Raw genomic sequence first — 22,289 nt, 5'->3', positions numbered from 1 at the left:
TGCGTTCTATGTTCATGCTAAGGGGGTTGGAGGTGTGCTCAGACTAACCTTTCTAGAAGGGGTGATGGATGTTCAGGAAGGCTCCATGTTCTTTCAAAGAGTACATTTTCTGAAAACAGTTATGATCTAAACAGCCCATAATGAAGCTGGGAAATAGCCAGGCATCATATAGTTCATTCACAGGGGGAGTCATTGCCAGGTATCACGTCTTGGCTAAATGCTTGGAGTAAGGGACCTGGGAAAGAAAGGAAACCAAATCCCAGCGATGGTGTGAAAAGCTTAGATCCAGATTATTCAGGTGTCTGTGTCCTACGCCGCAAGTCACCCTCAGGTGGACAGGCAGAAATGGATAGCGAGGGAGGAAAGGGTCCCCGGCTGGACTCAGAAGACGTGGGTGCTTATCATGCCCCTGGCACTGCTGGGCTGTGGGCTCTGAGGGCTTACAGGTGGCCATGTGTAGGGCGGGGCCACGTGGGGAAACCCTGGTGAAGTCCTTCTCCTCTCTCAGCTTCAGTCTCCTTAGCTGGACACCTGCATTTAAAAATCTCTCTCTCTAGGGTCATTTTGAGGATAAAATGAGTTCATAGAGCAAATGGGCTGGAATTCTGCAACTTCCTATTTATCTCCTAGCTTCACCCTCCCCAGGCCACAGCCCTTCGGTGGCTTCCCATTTCCTGATGTGCTATGTCCCAATACAATGGGAGCTACAAATGAGAGCCACATATGTGATTTTAAATTTTCTAGTAGCCACACAATTTATAAAGTAGTAAGAAACAAGTGACATTAGTTGTAACAATATATGCGCTTACTTCATTTTTAAGTATATTTGTTTATCTGAGACATAATTTTAATATGATGAAATTAGGTGTTAAGGATGCACTACATGCTGTTCTAGACCACCTTATATCCATTGTTTAATCTGTGCAACAACTATGCGAGGTACGGATTCATAGCCCCATTTTACAGATGGTGAAATGAGTCAATATAAGAAATCTACCAATGCGCTATTTTACATTCGTTGTGTTTTCACAGGAAGTCTCTGGGATCCAGTGTGAATTTTACCACACATATCCATTCAGGTCAGCCACATTTCAAGTGCCCAGGGGCCACAGGGGCCTGTTGGCTACCACAGTGGGTTGTGCAGATTCAGGTCTTTCAGTTCCTCCAGCTGGCCTCACGCTCTCTAGCCTCTGCTCACATGCTCTTCCCTCCGCCTGGAGCATGCCCTCCACCACCTGCAACCCATTTTGCTGGGCTAACTTTCAAATCAGGTCACTTTCTCCTGGAAATTCGCCCTGGCCCCTTTAGCCAGGATAAGGGCCCCTCCTACATGTTCCCACAGCACTCTGTAGGGTCCCATTAAAACCCTATTAAATGGGTTGTAGCTGCTTGGGTTCCCTGCATGTCATGCTCCATATATACCTAGTTAATCACTGAACCTCCCCTGCCTAGGATGTGCCCAGTGTGTGGCAGATGATCTGTAAGTGCATGTACATTTGCTTGCTAAAATGAAGCCCCCTCAGGCTCAGGACATGGATCCTCTCAAGGGTGGTCCTAAGGAGCAAAGAAACCAGCTTCCCCTCTCTGCACACCTACCCAAAAGATACAGCCCTGGGAGCCAGGCAGACCTCAGTTCAAATCCTGATTCCACCACTTCATAAATGCATGTCCTGGTCGGGTCCCTTCACCACTCAGAGCCTCAGTTTCACCATCTGTAAAATGGGGCTATTAATCCCTACCTTGCATAGTTGTTGCACCTATTAAATAATTGATGTGAAGTGGTCTAGAACAACACATGGTGCATCCTAATTTCATCATATTGAAGATGCCATCAATTACAACTGCATCAGGCACAAGCTACATTGTAAGTTTATGAGCCACTGAGTAAAAGGGGGAAAAGCCCCCAAAACAATGCAGTTAAACTGTGACATCCCTATGACATGTAAGATGCAGCCCAAATTCAGAGATGCTTAAATGTCGAGTTATGTACAATAGCATGTGGTAAATGCTCTCCCTGGTACCTGGAGAGTAACTGACCAGCATTCTTAGGTAGGAGATGCTGAACTCTGGCTTGTGTTGAATACCTGGCCTCCCAGGACTTGGGCTTCCCTGGAAGGTGAGGAATGACTATTTATTGAGTTCCCACTATGGGCTAGCCACTTCCTTACATTATTTTATTTTATTACTAGAGGCCTGGTGCATGAAATTCATGCACGGGTAGGGTCCCTAGGCCTGGCCGGCAATCAGGGCTGATTGAGGCCTTCTGGCTGGGGCCAGGGCCTCACTTTGTTCTGTGCTGCCCCCTGGTGGTCAGCACACATCATGGCGAGTGACCGGTCTCCTGGTGAAACTCCCACAGGGACAATTTGCATATTAGGCTTTTATATATATAGATTTTATCTTAAAAATTTTAATTGATTTTAGAGAGGAGGGAAGAAAGACCAATTTGAGAGAGAAACATCCATCATTGCCTCTTGTATGTGCCCTGACCAATCAAAACCTAGGTATGTGCCCTGACTGGGAATCGAACCTGCAACCTTTTGGTGTATGGGACGATGCTCCCACCATCCCACCAACTGAGCCACCAAGCCAGGGCTCCTTATATTATTTTAATCACTCCTCAAAACAATCTTCTTTGCTCCTCATTTTTCAGAGAAGGAAACGGCAGTTCGAGTGGTTAGGTTGTCCCACTAGCACAGGGCAGAGCCTGGACTGTCCTGGGGCCTGTGCCATGCGAAGCCCCTGCTGCCTTCAAGCCAAGCCAAGTCATTTCTAAAGGCCTGGGCCCCTGGGGCTGAGGGAAGCCCACAGCCATGTCAGCAGCGTCTCATTAATGCTCTGTAAAGGCCCCGAGCTCCTCAGAGAAGCTCAGGATCAAACCACCAGGCAGGAGCTTATTAGATTTAATGCCAGGAACAAACCTCGCAAACAACAGGTTAAGGAGACCCCTGCCAAGATCTGAAGGAGGAACAGAGCTTCCCTCCCCAGGGCGCTGGCGGGCAGAGCCTGGGTTTGCACAGCTCTGCTCCCTGCAATATCCAACCAGGGAAGAAAGCACTGCCTTCTGCCTCCTCAGCATGAGCAAGCTCCCCCATTCCTCAAGAACACCCAGCTGTGGGAGGAGGCAGGCCAGGGACTGAAATGGCCAGTAGGAGGTGAGTGGGGTAAGGGGTAGTTAGAGAGGCGGCTCTAAGTGTGGGGAAGCCTCCTGAGGTCATAAGTGCCTGAGACTTCCAGCTCAAATGTAAACACTGAGCTGCTGACAGGGGCAAGGACAAAAGGCTAAAAGGAGGAAGGCCCCCGTTAACCATGGGGGACCCCATTTGCTCCCTAATTAGTGTGCGGCTTTCCTGTGGGAGGTGTCCACGTTTGCTCTGTCAGGCTTGCTGAGGTCCAGGTGGCAAATGCTGGTCCTGCAGATTTAACATAGAGGTTTGCTCCTTCCATCCTGTTTCCTTAGAAAGTGCAACCTCTGTCTATGGAGCCAACGAAACTGGGTCACTGGTCCCCTCATTCTAGACAGCCTGGGCCTAATGAGAGTTTCTTGGGACTTCCATTTGTTTCAAGGAGCTCTCTCCATCCTTTCTATTTTCCAGCTGAGATATTTGGAAAACAGATAAGAGAGGAGCTAGTCAGGTGAAGTGGAGGGAGGGGCTAACCAGGCCACCCATTGCCCCAGACTCCTCCCTCCCATCTTCTGGTGAAACCCCAGCTCAGGACAGCTGAGCAGCTGTGGCAGTCCATGATTCTGTTAGGGGGTGGGGGAATAAAGAACATGGAACAGTGGCAGCCTGATGCCGTAGAGAGATGGCTGGCTTTGGGTCACTGAGGAAAGCAGTATTTTCGTCTCCACTCGGCTGTGAAATGACCCCTGCCATGGTTTGGCTTGGGTTCCATTCCAGGTGCCACCATTCACTTGCCATGTGACCTTGGCCAGGATACTTCTCTCTGGGCTTCAGTTTCCTTGAGGGAGCCGGGAGGGCTCCGTGGCTTTCCCACTGTGTTCGAAGGAATCCTCAGTTCTCCCCTCCCCTTATTCCTTTCCTCTACTTAGACCTGTTGGGTCCCTGTAAAATCTCCTTCAAAGACAGGCTTATGTGGCCAATAAAAGTTTGAAATCCGCCAGACTAAATAATTTCATACGTTCCTTCCAGCTCTGATGTTCTCTGATTCTAAAAATCACCAAGTTGCAATCTAGTTGCAGGAACAAATACTACTGAAAGAAGTCTGGTGGTGCGGAGTTTGTGTGAGCCGTGTGCGTGTGTGTGTGTGTGTGTGTGTTTAATCCTTCCACATTTTTTATGCTGCTGTTTCGCAGACACAAACCACATGCAAACATTTTACCTGGAAACTTGGCTGCTCTCGAGTTATTTATGAGCACAAAGCGCCTGCAGGCAGAGTAGGGCACGTGTGCATCTGTGCCCAGGGCCCGCAACGGGCTTTGCACTTTGCAGGCGGGGAGACAGACCCTGCTGTCCCCGTGGCTTGCAAACAAGCAAACCAATGGAGAAAAACAGCTTCAGCAGGCAGGGGCCCACAGCCTGGGTTTTCTAATTCTCCTGCTGGCCCTCCATCCCCCAGGCCTTCCTGATTCTTTCCTGTCTCTACAAGGTGGAAAAAGAAAGATAAAAAAGCAGCCCAGTAACCATTTCAAGACCGTGATGGGATGCTAGAAAGTCTGCGTGGAAGGGGCTGCCGACTTGTACCATTTCTGGGGGTGAAACTTCCAGACAGAGGCCCATCCGAGGCCACGGCTGTAGACCCAGCCTGAGGATGAATCAGCTTTGAGGCTGGTCTCCCTGGGTGATGGGTAATCCTTAGCATTCTGCACACACAGGCCTTCTGATCCAGCCTCCGACTCCAGCAGAGGCGAGAAAATGAGAGGAAAGGCAGACCGTGAAGAAATACAAAATAATTTCTACTTCGCTTTGGATCATGTGGGTTTTATTTGAGGCGAGCAGAGTTCACATGCTTTTCTAATGATCACTTCACTATGCCACCAAAAACTGAGCAGATAAATAGACTGTAAAGCTGAACGTGGTCCTAGAGAGCATCTAGTTCATCTAACCCATTTCAAGGATGGGAAGACTGAGACCCCGTGTGGAAAAGCTCCTTGCTGGGAATCATCTCCCTATAGGAAAATAGCTGAGTCTAGCCTCAGGCCACTGGCCATTTCATTCAGCTTCCCGGGCTCGAGTCTCCTGCCTGGCCTTCATCTGGTCACAGAGCACTGGGCTGAGAGAGGACTTGTGGGGACACAGCACCTGGGCATAGGGGGAGTATCAGGGCTGCCATGCGTGATTGTTCTGGTTGTACGCTGCACAAGGGCAGCCTCCGCGGAGTGAATGAGACCTCTAACCTGGCTCTCACTCTGCTCGCCCAGCTGCGTGCCCTGGTGCAGGGCTGCTGTCTGCCTGGAGGAGGGGCGACTCATTCTAAATCTGACAGAGGTGCTCCAAGGCTGGCAGGCCTCAGGGAGCAGGACATGTGCACAGGGGACGGACTGGAGCTAGGCCCCAGGATGAGTTTATCAGACAGAGAGAGAGAGAGCAGGCACTCGGAGAAGGGAGGACATGCAAAGGGCCGCTGTTGGGGGTGGACCTGAATCAGAGTCTATACACCTCTCTGCTGCCCTGGGCCCAGCACCTGTGGCACCTGAGCCTCGATCCCAGGCATCTGTCGGAGGGCCAGGCCAGGAAAACCCTTATGTGGACACCATCTCAGAGTGGGTTACACACCCTGACCCTCTGGGCCACCCCGCCGCCCTGTTCCGTCCACTCAGATGTGATGGGAACCCACAGGGGCCTCTGTCACTCTCACACTCCTTCCTGCTCCCTGACTTCCTGAAAATGGAGGAAGCAACCAACATGAGGAAGGAGGACCAGCCCAGCTGCTCTGCCTGCCTGGCGTTGTGGGTGGGGAGTCAGCTGGCAGCAACCACGCCTCTCCTCTGTCCCCCCAACTTCTGCTGCTTCAGGAAAGGGCTGAAGACACAGATTCTAAATATAGGCACGTCCCCCATCCTCCTGCCCGGCTAATATTAGCCCTTCTGTAGGATCCACTGACAGCATTATTCCCTTTTTCTGGCTGTGCTGGTGGGAATTCTTCTGCTTACAGTAAGGCCGGCTGAGCCAGCAAAAGACTGGGGACCACACTGAGCCAAGTACAGTAAGAGCTCTGCTAACTGGGGGCTGAGCCAGATGATTAATGGGGCTCCTTTCCAACACAAGATTTATGATTCTGTGTTGGGGAGGCTTGGGAAATGGGGGTGGGGCTGGTTCTGGTTAATTGAATTTGTCAGCTTCCAGATGGAGGGGGCACTAACATTTGTTGATAATTTACTCTGAGCTAGGGACACTACTAAGGATTTCAAATATGTGATTTCACGGGATTGTTACAACAGCCCGTGAGAAGGGTAGGACTGTTATCTTTGTTTTACAGATGAGGGCACTGAGGGTCCCAGAAGTGAAGGGAAGGCCCTCCACATACAGCTCGCAATGTGAAAATGAGGCTTGGACCCAGGTTTTGGTGACTCCACACCCCTCACCTTGGATCACACTGTGTGCAAATCTTTTGAAAATGGGATGAGCTGTGCTCCTTCTGTATGGTCTATAGTTAGGGTCAGAGAAGCAAAGCATTGGTTTGGAGGGAGAGGCCTTGAACGCCGAGCCTGCCCCTGCCACGCGAACCTGGGGTAAGGGGTTACGCCTCTCTGAGCCTCTGTTTTCCCATCTGGAAAAGAGGTGCCCAGGGGACTCCAACGGCGCTTTAACCTTGACTCTTAGAGTCTGGGTTGCATTTCTTCGGTGGGTTCCAGTTCTCACCAGCCCAGCCCAGAAATGCACCCTGAAAAGAGCATGGTGGGGTGTGGGGCAGGCGGTGGGGACCGAGAAAAAACTGAATGCATTACTGACCAGGAGGCCCCCAGGCCTTCCAGCCAAGGCTTCCGCTCATTGTCTTGCAACTCCTCTCTACAAACTAAAAAGGACAAGAAAAGCCCATTCCACCTGAAACAGCATAGAGCAGAGAAGATCCTCTTTGGTTTCCCAAATGCACCCAGAGGAGAGAAAAGGAGAAAGCAGATTTGAGAGGCAGAGTGAGTGACCCACAGGTAATAAATAACATGGGGTAAACAGCAGGTGTTGATGTCATTCGATTGCTCATTTTCCCATTTTGTTCCAATGAGAATTTAAGGCAGGGGACTGAGGATCTGGTGATGCCTAAGAGGATGGCAGCCGCAGTCACTGAAAAAAAGGAGTCTGGTCAGTGCTGACAGCTGACCGCGTCCAGAAACACGGAGTTACACGCACTTGTCTCCACCTGGAGAATGAGGCTGGCCAGACACAGGGACTCATGACCGCCCTCTGCATTCTTCCCTGGCACCTGCAGAGGTGCCCCCCTCGAGGGCAGCTAGCCTTGTTGTCAGCTTTCTGACTAAGGGCTCAGGACCACTGACCGGGGCCTGCCTGCAAGGTCCTGAGAGCCTCATGGAAGGAATCTCCAGACTCCAGACACTGGAGGAGCCCTCCCGCCAACAGGCATCAGAGGAAGTCCTCACGCCCTCGCCACTTCATCTCTATTGTATTTTATTGAAGCTAAACCAATACTGAAATTTCATTTCTGAGATGTTTCCTGGACCATGGCGCTCTCTCGGGAATTCACAGAGCCGTGGCTCCCGAATGGTGCCGGGTACGTGTGTGCATGTGTACCAGTGACAGGCGGGCGCGGTGACACTGTCACCACCAGGAAATCACAAACAGCAGGATTGTTTTCGAGGTAACACAGGGGTTCTGCACCCATACAGAAACAAACGGAGCCTAAAGGGACATCGCACAGGCGTGCCAACATGGGCAGACCCAGACGAGTGCATGGGGCCCAGAAACAGATGTGCCCAAGGCAGACGTACGGGACACAGATGCACGTGCCTCAGAGTCCCCAGCCACACAGCCACAACCTGTGGCTCAGCCCTCTGAGTGCCCGCAGGTGCTGGCATTAGGGCCAGGGCGTGTGGCCCCTCCAAGCTGAGAGTTCCCCATGGTAGGGGCTCCCTCACTAGGCACTGCTTTGGGGGATTTCCATTCTGATGATCTCAGGAAACTCCCCAAAGTACCAGTAGGTCCATTTTCACAGCTGTTTCTTAGTCATCTTCTGCCCCAAAGATCTTGGATTGAGTGATCCAGACAGAAGATGAATAACATGGACCTCAGGGAGCGTAATATCACAGAGGGGCAGCAGAAGACATGGTGCTGAGGAGAGGGGGCAGGCAAGGAGATGAAGGGTAAGCTTCCTCGGGGGTCCAATCTGCTTCTGGATCGCCAGAGTCCAGCCATGTGGGAGCGCTGGGCTGTGCCCCAGAGATGATCACTGGGTGAATTAATGCAGGGCTAGTTCAGACCAACCTTACTTGGTCTCTATCTTGCCTCTCCACTGCCCAGAATATCAAGTCCATGTTCCTTAGAGCCCGGCCTACAGGGCCCTTCCTAACCAAGCACCCGTCTTCCCACCTCTCATCCCTCCGACCTCCCCCTGTCTGCCCCTCACTCACTGTTCCTGTGCCCTTGAACTCCTCCTCATTTTTCCAGGATGCCAGGCCGGGCCAGGCCTCAGAGGCTGTGTGCCAACTTTCTCTCTTCCAAGAACACCCATTGCTTCCTTCTCTGTCTCTTGAACTCTTTCAAGATGTACATTAAACATCCCCTCCCTTCCTGCAACTTCTGTCAATCTTCCTCTCCCCATTCCACACATCCCAGTCGGAGTCACTGCAGCCTCCAAAGGGTCCCCAAAGACATCCTGTCTCCCCAGGGTGAGCAGCTCCAGCGGGGAGCCCTGTCTCACTTGTCCTAGAGCCTGGCACCCAGTAAGTGACACCAGCAGGAGACTCAGCAAGGTGGCTACCATAGCTCCAGGGCCTGCTCTAGGCTATATTGAGTCCCTGAGCTCGGCCCTGCCCACTTTGGGTAGAAACAGAAGAAGCAGTGGATGCCGGGTATGGAAACCAGACTGGAGAAGAAAAAGTCTGAGGCACAGATTGTACTAAACCTGCCTCAGGGACTGTCGCAATCACGCATGCCCTCCCTCCCCCAGGACACATTTGAGGGTATAATTCCCATCTCTCCCCGCCCTTGCCCCCCGCATGTGGCTCCTGCAGCCTCTGTCCCACTTAACCTTCCCCAAGGTCCTTCTAGGAGACCCTCAGATATAAAACTGCATTAAAGACACATCTCTCCCAGGTTAAACTCTAACTCCCCGATGCACAGGAGATACTGCTCTGGCTTTCAGCTGGAGAAACTGGGGCAGCCAGGCTGGGTCAGTGGAAGCAGGAGCTGTGGGCCCTGCCTGCTTCCTTGGGGAAGTTCCAAATTCATGAATACCTGCTTGTCCTACTCAGCAAAATACACATATAAAATGAGGTGATTTAAAATCGTGTTTTCTTTATTGATTTATTTATATTTCTAAAAGGTCAGAGTCAATTCTTTTTTTAACGGGGCAGAAACCTGGAAGGAGTAAAGGATTTGAGAGGTGGAAGTAAATTCAACTGCAGAAACATTGGAGAATCTTCACACACCGAGCATGGTGTTAGGTTCTGTATACCCAGCCCTCCAGGAGCCCCCAGGTCAGTGGAAAAGCAGAGCTTCCTTGTTCACATTCAGACCCAAAAGGCCATTTTCCAGCACCTTTCATGTGCCTGGGGATGTCACAGAGATCATTCACCTTCACAGCAACCCCAGACGGCAGATATTTCATTTCTGGTTCACAGACAAGGAAGCTGAGGCTCAGAGAGTTAAGTGATTTGTCCAGGGTTAAGCAGCCAGGGGGTGGATTGGGAGTTGAACTGAGGTCTATGTAGCTCCCAACACTGATGGTGTTACTTCCATAACAGACTGGGCACACCTTTGTTTCAGGTGAACCTTTTAGGAGACTCTGGAAAACCTTCAAAAATTTCATCTCATTGTCACAACAACCATAGGAAGTAGGCATCCATGCCCCTATTTTACCAATGAGCAACTGAGCCTCCGTGTGATCCTCTAGCTTGGAAATGAGAATCAGATACCACAAGTCACTATGTTTGAGCCTGACCTTTTAGTAAGCTGGGAGGACCCTTCCAGGGCCAAGGGAAGACAAGGTCCATTTGAGTAGGGGATGCTCAAATGCCAAGGTCCTAGGAGATCTGCATCCCATTCAGGGACAATTCTCCAAGGTCTAGACCTGACCTTTGTTACCAAATCTTATTTCAATGCTGCCTCTCTGGTACCCTTGGGCTGCTGTTTAGGAAAAGGTCCTTAGTCACTAAAACCTGTATTGTCCTAGGATAAAGTTCAGACTCCTTCCAAAAGCACATAAGACCTTTAAGATCAGCCTCCCGGGATCTTTCCGTTCTGTGCCTTTGAGCCCCTGTGAATGACTCTGAATGTGCCAATACTCTGCTCTCACTGACTGCCTGATTCTGCCTGAGCACGGAGAACTCATCCCACAGGCCCACTAGGTGCATGCTTATGCATCTTACAAGCTTCCATATGGACCACATTTCCTCTGACACTGTTCCTCCCTGAAATTTCTTCCTCCACATTTCTGTGGCCTTTTATGCCCATGGTATGGCCATGATCATGCTTGAGAGTAATAATTGTTTGTTTAGAGTCCAATGTTCCCCACCAGACTGAGTGCTCCCAGGGGACAAGGACTGAGATGGACTCCTATCTGTGTGACCTGACACTTCAGTACAGGACCCAGCATAAAAAGGGGATTAATGTGTCATTGCTGAATGGATTAATGAAGTGACTGAGGGATGAGTGAATAATCATAGGTCAAAGCCTCTGTCCTTTGGGGATGTTCAGGGACTGAGCACCATCTTTATCTGGACTGTGATGTAGCCATATTGCTACGTTTCAGGCTGCCATCTCAGATCTTGGTTCTTGGTCTAAGCACTTTCAGTCCAGCACAGCTTTTCCTCATTTTTATCCTATATAATAAAATGCTAATATGCAAATTGACCGAACAGCGTAACAACTGATTGCTATGATGTGCACTGACCACCAGGGGGCAGACACTCAACACAGGAGCTACCCCCTGGTGGTCAGTGTGCTCCCACAGGGGGAGAACTGCTCAGCCAGAAGCTGGGCTCATGGCTGGCTGGCTGGCGAGCACAGTGGCAGTGGCGGGAGCCTCTCCTGCCTCTGTGGCAGTGCTAAGGATGTCCGACTGCGGGGAGCGGGCCTAAGCTGGCAGTCGGACATCCCCCGAGGGCTCCCAGACTGCGAGAGGGTGCAGGCCAGGCTGAGGGACGCCCCCCCCCTCCGAGTGCATGAATCTTGTACACCAGGCCTCTAGTATGTAATAAAAGAAGCAAAATCAAACACTCAGATCTTTTGTTAACCCAGATGTCAAGCTATTAATACTTGTGGATATTAGGAGGACAAGGATGAGTTCCAGGGGATGATGTGCAGTAAGCATTGGTCTTTTTCAGCATGTGGACAAGAGGCCAATCTGTTATCTGTTTTGGAGAAGAAAGTTTTGCTCAATAGAGTATTGATACAGATATTTGTGCTAAAATGTTTAAAACTGAAAAAAAAAAAAAAAAGGCAGGACCATGTCTGTCTGTCTACCCCTGGTTCCTGGTATTAAGTGTGGCATAATGGCAGGAGATTCCCTATCCTACTCATAGGTAAAATTTCAGGCTTCAACCCAACGTCAAGATTCTGGGTTCATAAATTCATCCCATACAAGCACATGATAAGGCATAACTGTGAGCTGTCATAAGCTTAGTCCTCATCACAACTTTAAAGTTCTCAACAACAAAAAAGGCAAGATTAACACAAATCCTTCACAAACTTGCAAAACATAAAAAAGGAGGGAACCCTTCCCAACTCACTTTATGAGGCCAGCATTGCCCTGACACTAAAACAGTTAAAGATACCACAAGAAAAAAACAACAGCACTATAGCTCAATATCCCCTATGAGTATGGACAGAAAAAGCCTCAATCAAATATTATTGAACTTGCCCTAGTCCATGTTTCCCAATGATTAGAACATCGGCCCACACACTGAAGGGTCATGGGTTCAATTCCCCATCAAGAGCATGTATCTGGGTTGCAGGTTTGATCCCTGGCCCTGGTCAGTGCATGGGAGAGAGTCAACCAAGCAATGTATCTCTTACATGGATGTTTCTCTCCGCCCCACCCCCTGCCCCATCTCTCAGTTTCCCTCTCCCTCTCCCCCCCCTCCCTCTCTTCCACTCTCTCTAAAAAAATCAATGGAAAAAGTATTCTTGGATAAGGGTAAAAAATAAATAAACAAATAAAAATTTATTAAAATACTATTGAACGGAATCCAACAAATATAAAAAGGATTATACATCATGATGAAGTAGGGTTTTGCCCAGGAAAACAAGTTGGTTTAGCATACTAAAACCAATCAATATAATACACCATATTAAGAGAATAAAGGATAAAAACGTCATGATTCTGTCAATTGATACAGAAAAGCATTTGATAAAACCCAACACCTTTTCATGACAAAAACACACAACAAACTATGAACACAGAGAATCTCAACTTCATAAGGCCATTTTTGAAAAGCCCACAGCTAACTCTCTAGTTTGTGGTGAAAGAATGAAAGCTTGGAAACCAGATCTGCCCTTACCACTTCTATTCAACATTGTACCAGAGGTTCAAACCAGGGAAATCAGACAAGAGAAAAGAGGGGAGGGAAGCATCCATATTACAAAAAGGAAGAACTAGAACTATCTGTACTCATAGATGACAAAATCTTATCTAAAGAAACCAGTTCAGCAAGGTTGCAGGATACAAGATCAATGTACAAAAAATCATTTTTTTTCTATATACTAGCAACGAGTCATCAAAAAATGAAATGAAAAAACAATTCTATTTACAATAGCATCCAAAAGAATACAATATTTAGGAATAAATTTTAAATGGAGTATAAAACTTCTTTACAAGAGCAAGACTTCATTTTATGCTATATGTATAATACTGAATACCATAAAACACTATATACAGGGATCTACATCTACAGATTGGAAGATTGTTTAGATGGCTATTCCCAAATTGATTTATAGATCCAATCCATTCTCTATCAAAATCCCTGCTAGATTTTTAAAAAGAAATTAATAAGTAGATCCTAAAATTCATATACAAATACAATGGACACAACATACACAAAAAAATCTTGAAAAAACAAAACAAAAACAAATTTGGATGACCCACACTTCCCAATTTCAAAACATACTCTGAAGCTACAGTAGTCAAGATAGTGTGATACTGACATCAGGACAGACATATAGATCAATGGAATAGAAATGAGAGCCCATAAATAAATCTTCACATTTATGATCAACTGATTTTTGAAGAGTGCCAAGACAATTTGATGGGAAAAGAATACCCTTTTTAACAAATAGTGCAGAGACAACTGGATGTACACATGCAAAAGAATGAAGTTGCCCCCTTACCTCACACACAAAGATTAACTTAAAATGAATCATAAATTTGCATGTAAGAACTGATACTATAAAACTCTTAGAAGAAAACATAGGAGTAAGTCTTTATGATTTTGAATTAAGCAATGGTTTCTTAGATGCGATACCCAAAGCACAAGTAAAAAACAAACAAACAAAAACAGACACAAAAGAAACAGATCAATTGGACATCATCAAAATAAAATGCTTTTATGCTTCAAAGAACATTATCAAGACAGTGAAAAGGCAATTCATAGATTGGGAGAAAATAGTTGCAAATCATTTATTAAACAAGTAATCTATTTCATATATATAATGATTTTATTTTTTAAATATATATAATATATATTATACCATATATATATTATATATTATATATAGGGAGAACTCTATAAATCAATAATAAATATATATAACTCTTATAATTCAACAATAAACATATATTTTATATATAAATATATAATATATATATAATATATATGTGTGTGTGTATGTGTGTGTGTGTGTGTGTGTGTATATATATATATATATATATATACATATATATATATATATATATATATATATATATATATATATATATATATAACTAGAGGCCTGGTGCATGAAATTTGTGCATGGGAGTGTGGGTCGGGTCCTTCAGTCCAGCCTGAACACTGAACACTCTCCAATCTGGGACCCCTCAAGGGATGTCATGTCTGACTGCCCTCTCACAATCCAGGACTGCTGGCTCCCAACTGCTCGCCTACCTGACTTCCTGATTGCCCCTAACTGCTTCTGCCTACCACCCTGATCACCCCCTAACCACTCCCCTGCCAGCCTGATTGATGCCTAACTGCTCCCCTGCCAGCCCAATTGCCCCTAACTGCCCTCCCCTGCCATCCTCATCACCCTTAACTGCTCTCCCCTGCTGGTCTGGTCCCCCCCACAACTGCCCTCCCCTGCAGGCCTGGTCCCTCCCAACTGCCCTCCCCTGCTGGCCATCTTGTGGTGGCCATCTTGTGTCCACATGGGGACAGCCATCTTTGACCACATAGGGCAGCCATCTTGTGTGTTGGTGTGACAGTCAATTTGCATATTACTCTTTTATTATATAGGATATATATATATATATATATATATATATATATATATATATATAGAGAGAGAGAGAGAGAGAGAGAGAGAACTCTTATAACTCAACAATAAAAAGAAAACCCAATTAAGAAATGGCAAAGGACTTGAATAGACATTTCTCCAAAGGAAAAAGAAAAATGGGCAATAAGTACATGTAAAGATGCTGAATGTCATTAGTCATTAGGAAAATATAATCAAAGCCACAAGGATGATTAATATAAAAGAGAAACAATAAAACATGTAGGAAAGGATGTGAAAAAAAATTGGAAACTTCATATATTGCTAGTAGGATTGCAAAATGGTACAACTACTTTTGAAAACAAACCAACAATTCCTGAAAATGTTAACCACAGCATCATCATGTGACCTAGCATCATCACTCCTAGGTATATACTCAAAAGAACTAAAAATATATGTCCACACAAAAACTTGTATACAAATATTCATAGTAGCATTATTCATAATAGTTAAAAATATAAATAATCCAAATATCCATCAACTGATAAAGGTATAAACAAAATGTGTGTGTGTGTGTGTGTGTGTGTGTGTGTGTGTATTATTCAGCCATAAAAAGGAATGAAGAATTGATACGTACTACAACATGGGTAAATCTTGATAATATTATACTAAATGCAAGAAATCAGACACAAAGGCAACATAGTATATGATTCTATTTATAGAAAAGTTCTAGAATAGGCAAATCCATAGAGAGAGAAAGTAGATTAGTGGCTGCCAGGGGCTGGGGAGAGTCGGAAATGGATTGGGGGTGGGGATGACTGCTAATGAGTATGGAGTTTCTTTCTGGAGTAATGAAATGCTCTAAAATTAGATAGTGGTGATGGTTGCAAAGCTCTGCACATACTAAAAAACACTAAATGGTACAATTTTAAAAAGGGTCCATTTTATGGCATGTGAGCTACTAGTATACCTCAGTAATGCTGTTATAAAAACATGCAAGAAGGAGTCTAGGGAATGTGGAAGAATGGAAACAGCTGACTTGCTAGAAGTGGTGAGATGAAAGTTGATTGTATTTTTTCCATTATTGTTGTTTGTGCAATAACATGTGAAAAAAAGAGAAGGAGATACAGTAGATGAGCAGTAGCTTTGGAGTCTAATGCTCTAAGGTGTTGTCCCTTCCTCTGCTAGTGATTCACTGTGTGCCCTTGAGTAGGTGGCTTTACCTCTCTGGGCCTTGATGAACTTTTCTTGGGAGTAGGAATACTATCGACCTCCTGAGACTGTGGGGGATACCATGAGGACCCACATTCCCAGAGCAGATAAAAGCAGGTGCCCATGGTGTTCATGTCCTTGTGTCCTTGTTTATTTATTCAAACAATGATGGAGCACCTGTGACACAATGGGGATACAGAGGAATTAAGATGGGTGGGACTTTGTTCTTAAAAATCATGGAGTTCAGTAAAGAAGACAGATATATCAATTTCTAAAACAAGTTCATGGGGAAAGCTCATAGTAGAGACATCCACACACTACTTCACAAACCAAATATATTTGGAATTCATGTTGAGAGCTGTTGGTGAAGGGGCCAGTCCAGGAAATGAAAACTCACAGAAGAAAGAATCCATCATCACAGATCACGTTTGTTCTATAGCATGCTCTTACATGTGCAACCACAGGCAATCCGAGTGCCAGCAAGGAGAGTATTACTACCCTGCTTTATAAGGGAGATCACTGAGGCTTGGGAGTCAAGAGAGTGTTCTGTTTTCATGAAGCCAGTTCACGGGACAGGACCCTTTTCATATTGCCCTAGCCATCGCTTTAGAGCAATCAGAGGCGGCATCCTACTAGGAAGGAAAATGGGATGGAGGTTAAAGAATTAGAAAACAAGCAGGGGTCTTCTCCAAGTCGGGGCTGGTAGGAGGTCCTGAGTATGTAACCTGCTCCCCATGGGGTGCAGTGAGGAGGCACGTGGATGGAGAGCCTGGAACCCACTCAGCCCTGGATGATCCCACAAAAGATTTACTGCATTTCTTGGGGACATATCCATGTTCTTTAGGTCACCAATGTCTAGTAAATACATCTCAACTGATCTCACTAAGTAATGAGTTGGGGGTGGGGATGCAAAACATGGTATCATTTACAGAGTGCCTGCTGTGTGCAGGTCATTATACAAAGTGCTTTCCCAGTCGCAGGCACATGGGGCATTACAGTGACCATTCTCTATATCGACAATGAGGACCAGAGAGGCTCAGTGCTCTGACAGGGTCACACAGAGAATCTGTGTTAGGGAGAGGAGTGAGGACTCAATCAGCCTCTCTTTTCACTCACCATGAGGATTCTAAGTTACTCTCTGTGCAAAGAAGTCACAGTCTCAAGGCCAGAGGACAGAGCCAACCAGTTGTAGGAGCTCAGAAGCCTGCCAGCTTCTGTAGACTGTGGAACCCTGTCTTCCATTTACACAACACTAAGCAACCACCAGCTCATATCTCTAGGGGAGCGAGTGGGGCACTGGTGTTATTGCTCCATTCCTATGGGCTTAGCTTCTTATCCAGCTTAGCTTCCTATCCAGCACAGAATAGGTGCCTCCACAGGAGTCTTTAACAATAGCCTACCTGACCCTTGATGTGTTTTTTGTTTGTTTGTTGTTAATCCTCACTCAAAAATATTTTTCCATTGATTGTTTTTTATTTTGTTTGTTTTTGTAAGAGAGATACAGTGGGAGGGAGGAAGAGAGGGGGAGAGAGAGAGATAGAAACATCGATGTGAGAGAGAGACATCCATTGGTTGTCTCCCGCATGCACCCTGACCAGGGCAGGGGACCAAAACTGCAACCCAGGTACATGCCCTTGACCCACAGTGGAACTCAGGACCCATTCATGCACAGGCCAATGCTCTGACCACTAAGCAAAATTGGCCAGTGCTGCCCTTTGGTTTTGATGGAACTGACTCCCAGCTAAAAGCAGAAGACCTCCCTTTACCAAATGCATCTTCCTTAAAGAAAAAGGATGACAGAACAGAGCACAAGCATTTGGCATAAAGGACCAGGTGGGTCCCCAGTGATGTTGCCAGACTTTTGGCAGCTGGCCAGGTAGTCTGACCGAGTCTCATTCATCACGAGCCACAACAAGTCCATTAGTTGGCTCCAGTGTCAGCCTTATCCCATCGACTCTGAGAGTGAGTTTGTGATCCCAAAGGCTCCTCACCATTGGAGCGTCTCTGGCATGAAATGAATGGATAGCTGGTAGGCCCCAGGGCCAGGCTGCACCCAGCACTCTGCAATTACCCTGTTCAAGGAAAAAGGAAGGGGGCAGGGTGGCTCCCAACACTTGGCAGTCATTCATAATGATCTGTGGGATTAACAACTTAAGTCTGTAGAGTTCTCAGCCAGAGAAGACAGAAGTAGAATGTAGAGTCATCAAGAAATCACCACAAGAATTTCAAAGGTCTGGAAGAAGGAATGCAGACTTTGGGAGCTAAGGGATCTAAGATAAAGCCTGGACCTGTCTCTTGATAGATGTCTCATTTTCAGAAAGCATCATAACCTCTCTGAGCTCCCATTTCTTCACTGGCTGAACATGGATGCCATTTATTGTTGTTATGAAAGTCAGGGGCTAATTGGATGGACAGGTTTGGAAGGTGATAGGTACTGTGAAACTGGATGAGGGAGGGATGTCCGAGGGGGGCGGATGGTTAAAATGACTGGGTGAAATGCTGGGCAAGTTTGTGGTTGGGAGACAGAGAGAGAGCGGGGGTGAGGGGATTAGTCATGGGGAAAACTGATTTTGTAGGGTAAAAGAAAAACAATTCAGAGCCCAAATAGAATGGGGCAGAGGGAATAATAAGGAAAAAATGTAAGAAAATCCCTTTTTCCACTGGACATGTCAGGGAAACTGTCTAAGATCTGCCAGCTACTCAGTCCTGAAAGAGCAATCATAACATTGGAGACTTACTCTCACTCCACCAGTAACGTCTCCTGCAGATGTACAGGCCAAACGGAGCCAGTGGGTTCCTTCTCACATGTCCATTCCAACACACTGATCACGCTTATCTGGGGCACTGCGTTTGAAAACATTCTGAACCTCACCCGAACACAGTGCCCAAGAGAGGTGCTTCCCTTAGTGACGTCTGCAGTGGGATGTAAGGAAGAAATGGCAGCCTACTTTCCATGTGTCCAGATCAGCCTTCTGGTACCACGGCACCTGTTTCTCCAGAGGTGGAGACTGTTGCCATTGGCTGCTGACAGTTCTTAATTGAACCCTTCTCCAGGAATGGCCCTCAGCCCAAGAAGGCTGCCTTGCTTGGGGCAGTCCACAGCTGCTGCTGCAGAGGGCAGAGAACTCAGCTCCCCTGGACTCAGGGAAGGATCTCTGAAGGGCCATGCCAACTCCAAACCTCCCTTTGGGATCAGTTGATGCCTTGTTTGTGGCTGCATTGTAGCCCAACTCCTCCTTTGATACAATTTTACTTCCCTTACTTCTCTACAGGTATTGATCCTGAGGGCAAATCCAATAAACTTCCTGCACGCAGATCCCTGTCCTAGAGTCTGGTCCCCAGAACACAACCTAATACATCACGTATTTGCCAGTCCTTCACAAGCTATACTGCTCGATTCGTAGCATACAGCTTGTCATCTGTGTTTAGTTACTCTTCAACAAAGTCTTGACATTAACCAATAGGAACAACATGTGATCATCAGATTTCCCTTTTCCCCTTGTTTGCTAGGAAACTCAAATATAAGTTCTTCATTCTTTCTTCTCTTGCCTGTGCAGAGGTCAATTTCTGCTTTAGGCTTGGAGGCTCTCTAATATAAAAATGATGGGTTGACTCTATTCCTCTAATTTTCAGTCTTTCCTCCTCTGCCCATCTAATCTGGGAAGATACAGCATTTGTTCCTGACTCATTTTTGAAATTATTAGAGATTGAAGGTGTCATCAGGAGGAGGAACAATATATGCTAATGATGCTCATTGGCAGGATGCTTTCAACTTAGATGTATTAGTTTATAGACACAGCAGCTCTTTAAAGTTATTATTTCTTTTGAACAAAAGGTACAAAGAGGCTAAATGATTTTCCAACTAGTTATAGAATCTAGACTAGAACTTCGGTTCCTTCCTTCCTTCCTTCCTTCCTTCCTTCCTTCCTTCCTTCCTTCCTTCCTTCCTTCCTGTGTTTCTTGATTCCCAATTGTATAGATTCCAGCCACAGGCAGAATATATTTAGTTGCTCTCTGCTGCTCCCTCAGGGTCACTGCATGCTTTCTAGAGGACATTGAAACACTGGAATTAGCCCAGGCGACCCTTTCCACTTCCACAAAATCATGGGAACTGCTCACATCCCAGACCAAACACTGAAGAGCATCATGGAATCGAATAGATGATGTCGCAGTCCAATGCCAGAATCCCCACTACAGCCCTGACAAGTGGCCCTCTTGCTCCTGTGTGAACCGCTCCCTTGATGGGGAGCACACTACCTCACAAGGGCTACTCATTCTGTTGTCCCCTCATTTGTACAACAGGAACAGTATTAAAAAGGGAAATCTGAGACATCTGAACTCGATAATGAATGTGAAGCACATAGTGTAGTACCCAGTGTATAGAAGTACTCAGTGTATGAAAAGATTTGTTCTCGTTCTGTCAGACACAGAACAAGAGGAAAAGAGATTTTGCTTGTAGGAAGAACACCCTCCGCTCCAGACTCGTTGTTTGGAAATTAGTCCTGACACGGTCTTGAGACAGAGCGAGGGAAGCACTGAAGTCTGGAGAGCGGGCTCTGCAGCCAGCCTGCCTGTATTTCAGTGCAGCTCTGCCGTTTAGCTGTGTGACCTTGGAAAAGTCACTCTGGTCCTCCATTTCTACACCCGTAAGATGAGGAGAGAATAATATCATCTACGTCGGGGTTGTCACGTAAATGCTTAAAATTCTGGCAGGCATGTGGTAGATGTTAGTTGTCATTTTTGTCATCATTCCCATCTTTCAAACTAGGAAACTGAGGCCAGAAGATTGAGCCATTTCCCCAAGGTCAAACAGCGAACAGGAATCAGAGCCTGCGTATAAACCCTGGTCTGCATGAGTCCCTAGGGCATGCACTTTCCTTTATATGACTTTTGCCATTGCTTTTTTTTATTTTTATTTTTTTTTAAGAAAGGGGGAAGAAAAAATACACAAATGCCCATAAGGAATCCTGCCAGAGAGGCTGGCTCACCTGCTCATTTTGAGCATAGCTTGCTCATAAAAGCACAGATACGAGAACCTGGGAGTCATGTCCACAGGCAGGTAATAAAGCATGCCCCCCGCTTGCTAAGGAGACACGCCAGGGGATGCAGCAGAAAACACCAACCCTGCTCCCTGGTCTGCCACCTCAGCACAACCAGGACTTCCACTCTGGTGGCGGTGAGAAGGACAGACAAAGCACCAAGCCCCATGTGGCCACGTGGGCTGGTGACATTCGGGTGACTCTGCAGCCCTAGGAGAGATGAAGAAGCACAGCCAGCACTTTTCAAAAACAGCAGGACCATTTTAGGTCAGGGCAGCAGGGGTCTGCAGGCTGCTCGTGGGGTGTGCCTGTGTTTAGATGCAGGTGGTGCGGGGCAGTGGCTTCAGGCTCTGCGCAAAAGAAGGCTTGCAAGCAGAGTTAAATTCAAAATATCTAACACTTGATATGGCACAGACAGCAACCAATCAGAACAGACACAATGGCCAATGAGAACAAATGTTGGCTTTATTTTGTTTTTCTATTTCTTTTTGTGTGTGAATCCTCACCCAAGATTATTTTTCCATTGATTTTTAGTGGTAGGTGGGTGAAGAGACACAGAGAGAGAAACATGGGTATGAGACACATCGATTGGTTGCCTCCTGCATGTGACCCAACCGGGGCCTGGAATCAAGCCTGCAACCCAGGTACATGCCCTTGACTGTCATCAAACCCGAGACCCTTCAGTCCACAGGCCAATGCTCTATCCACTGAGCCAAACTGGCTGGGGCCAGATGTTGGCTTTAAACCATCAGCATGACCATGGGAGCATGTCCCGGCCAAACATCAGACTCGGCAACAAGGAGAGAAGAGGATCAGTAAGGTGGGGCCGGAGAGCAACAGAGGACTGTCTGCCTGTCTCCAAAGGAAGCCCGAGAGAATTCCAATAAACCGCCAGGGCTCCACAGAGCAGTTTAAAACCATTGCTGTGAGGGAAAATGCAAGTGCCTTCAAGGTCCAGCCTCAAGGCCCAGGATTGCCACTCCCTTTGGGGTGCACAGGGCCAGTCTCTAGAAGAGCAAAGCTCCAAGACCCCCTTCCCCCCACCCCTCCCCAAGACATATCCAGGAACGTTCTAACTGACACGTCACATAACCTCATTCTGCGTAGTCTTCCCTTGGGTAAGGAGAGTTCATTTCTGGTCTCTGAAAGCAGTTGTTTCTGTCCTGATGTTTAGATGAGGGCACCGGCGCTCCTTACTGGAGTCCTCGGGATTTAGAATGCAGCCCGCACCCACACGAAGTGAGCCCCAGCCCCAGTCCCAGCCCCAGCAGGAGTCAGCGGTGGGAACTCTAGCTCTGCCCAGGCAGCCCACAGCCACTCCAAGCCCCATTCTCTCCCAGTTCACATCTGCCTCCCTGTTGCTTAACGTTCACTAGAAGCACGTGCTCCTGCTACCCTTTGGACAAAGTCACAAGGAGTCAGTTATCCTGTGGCAATGAGGCTGGATGGAGCACCATTTCTTCGTCTTGCATAAGGTGAAGCGCCACATGATGAA

The 22,289-nt window shown here is 46.9% G+C and overlaps 1 protein-coding gene across 9 annotated transcripts in view; it reads right to left on the bottom strand.

The window, feature by feature from the left end:
- The window catches only part of TENM4 (teneurin transmembrane protein 4), a 2,454,724-nt gene that overhangs the window by 563,907 nt on the left and 1,868,528 nt on the right, over positions 1 to 22,289 (bottom strand). The gene's annotated exons all lie outside the window — the stretch shown is intronic.

Source organism: Plecotus auritus (assembly GCF_963455305.1).
Source record: "Plecotus auritus genome assembly, chromosome: 9".
In the NCBI taxonomy this organism is placed as follows: Eukaryota; Metazoa; Chordata; class Mammalia; order Chiroptera; family Vespertilionidae; genus Plecotus; species Plecotus auritus.
The sequence above is the reverse complement of the archived record's forward strand: the minus strand, read 5'-3'. Positions and strand labels throughout refer to the sequence as shown.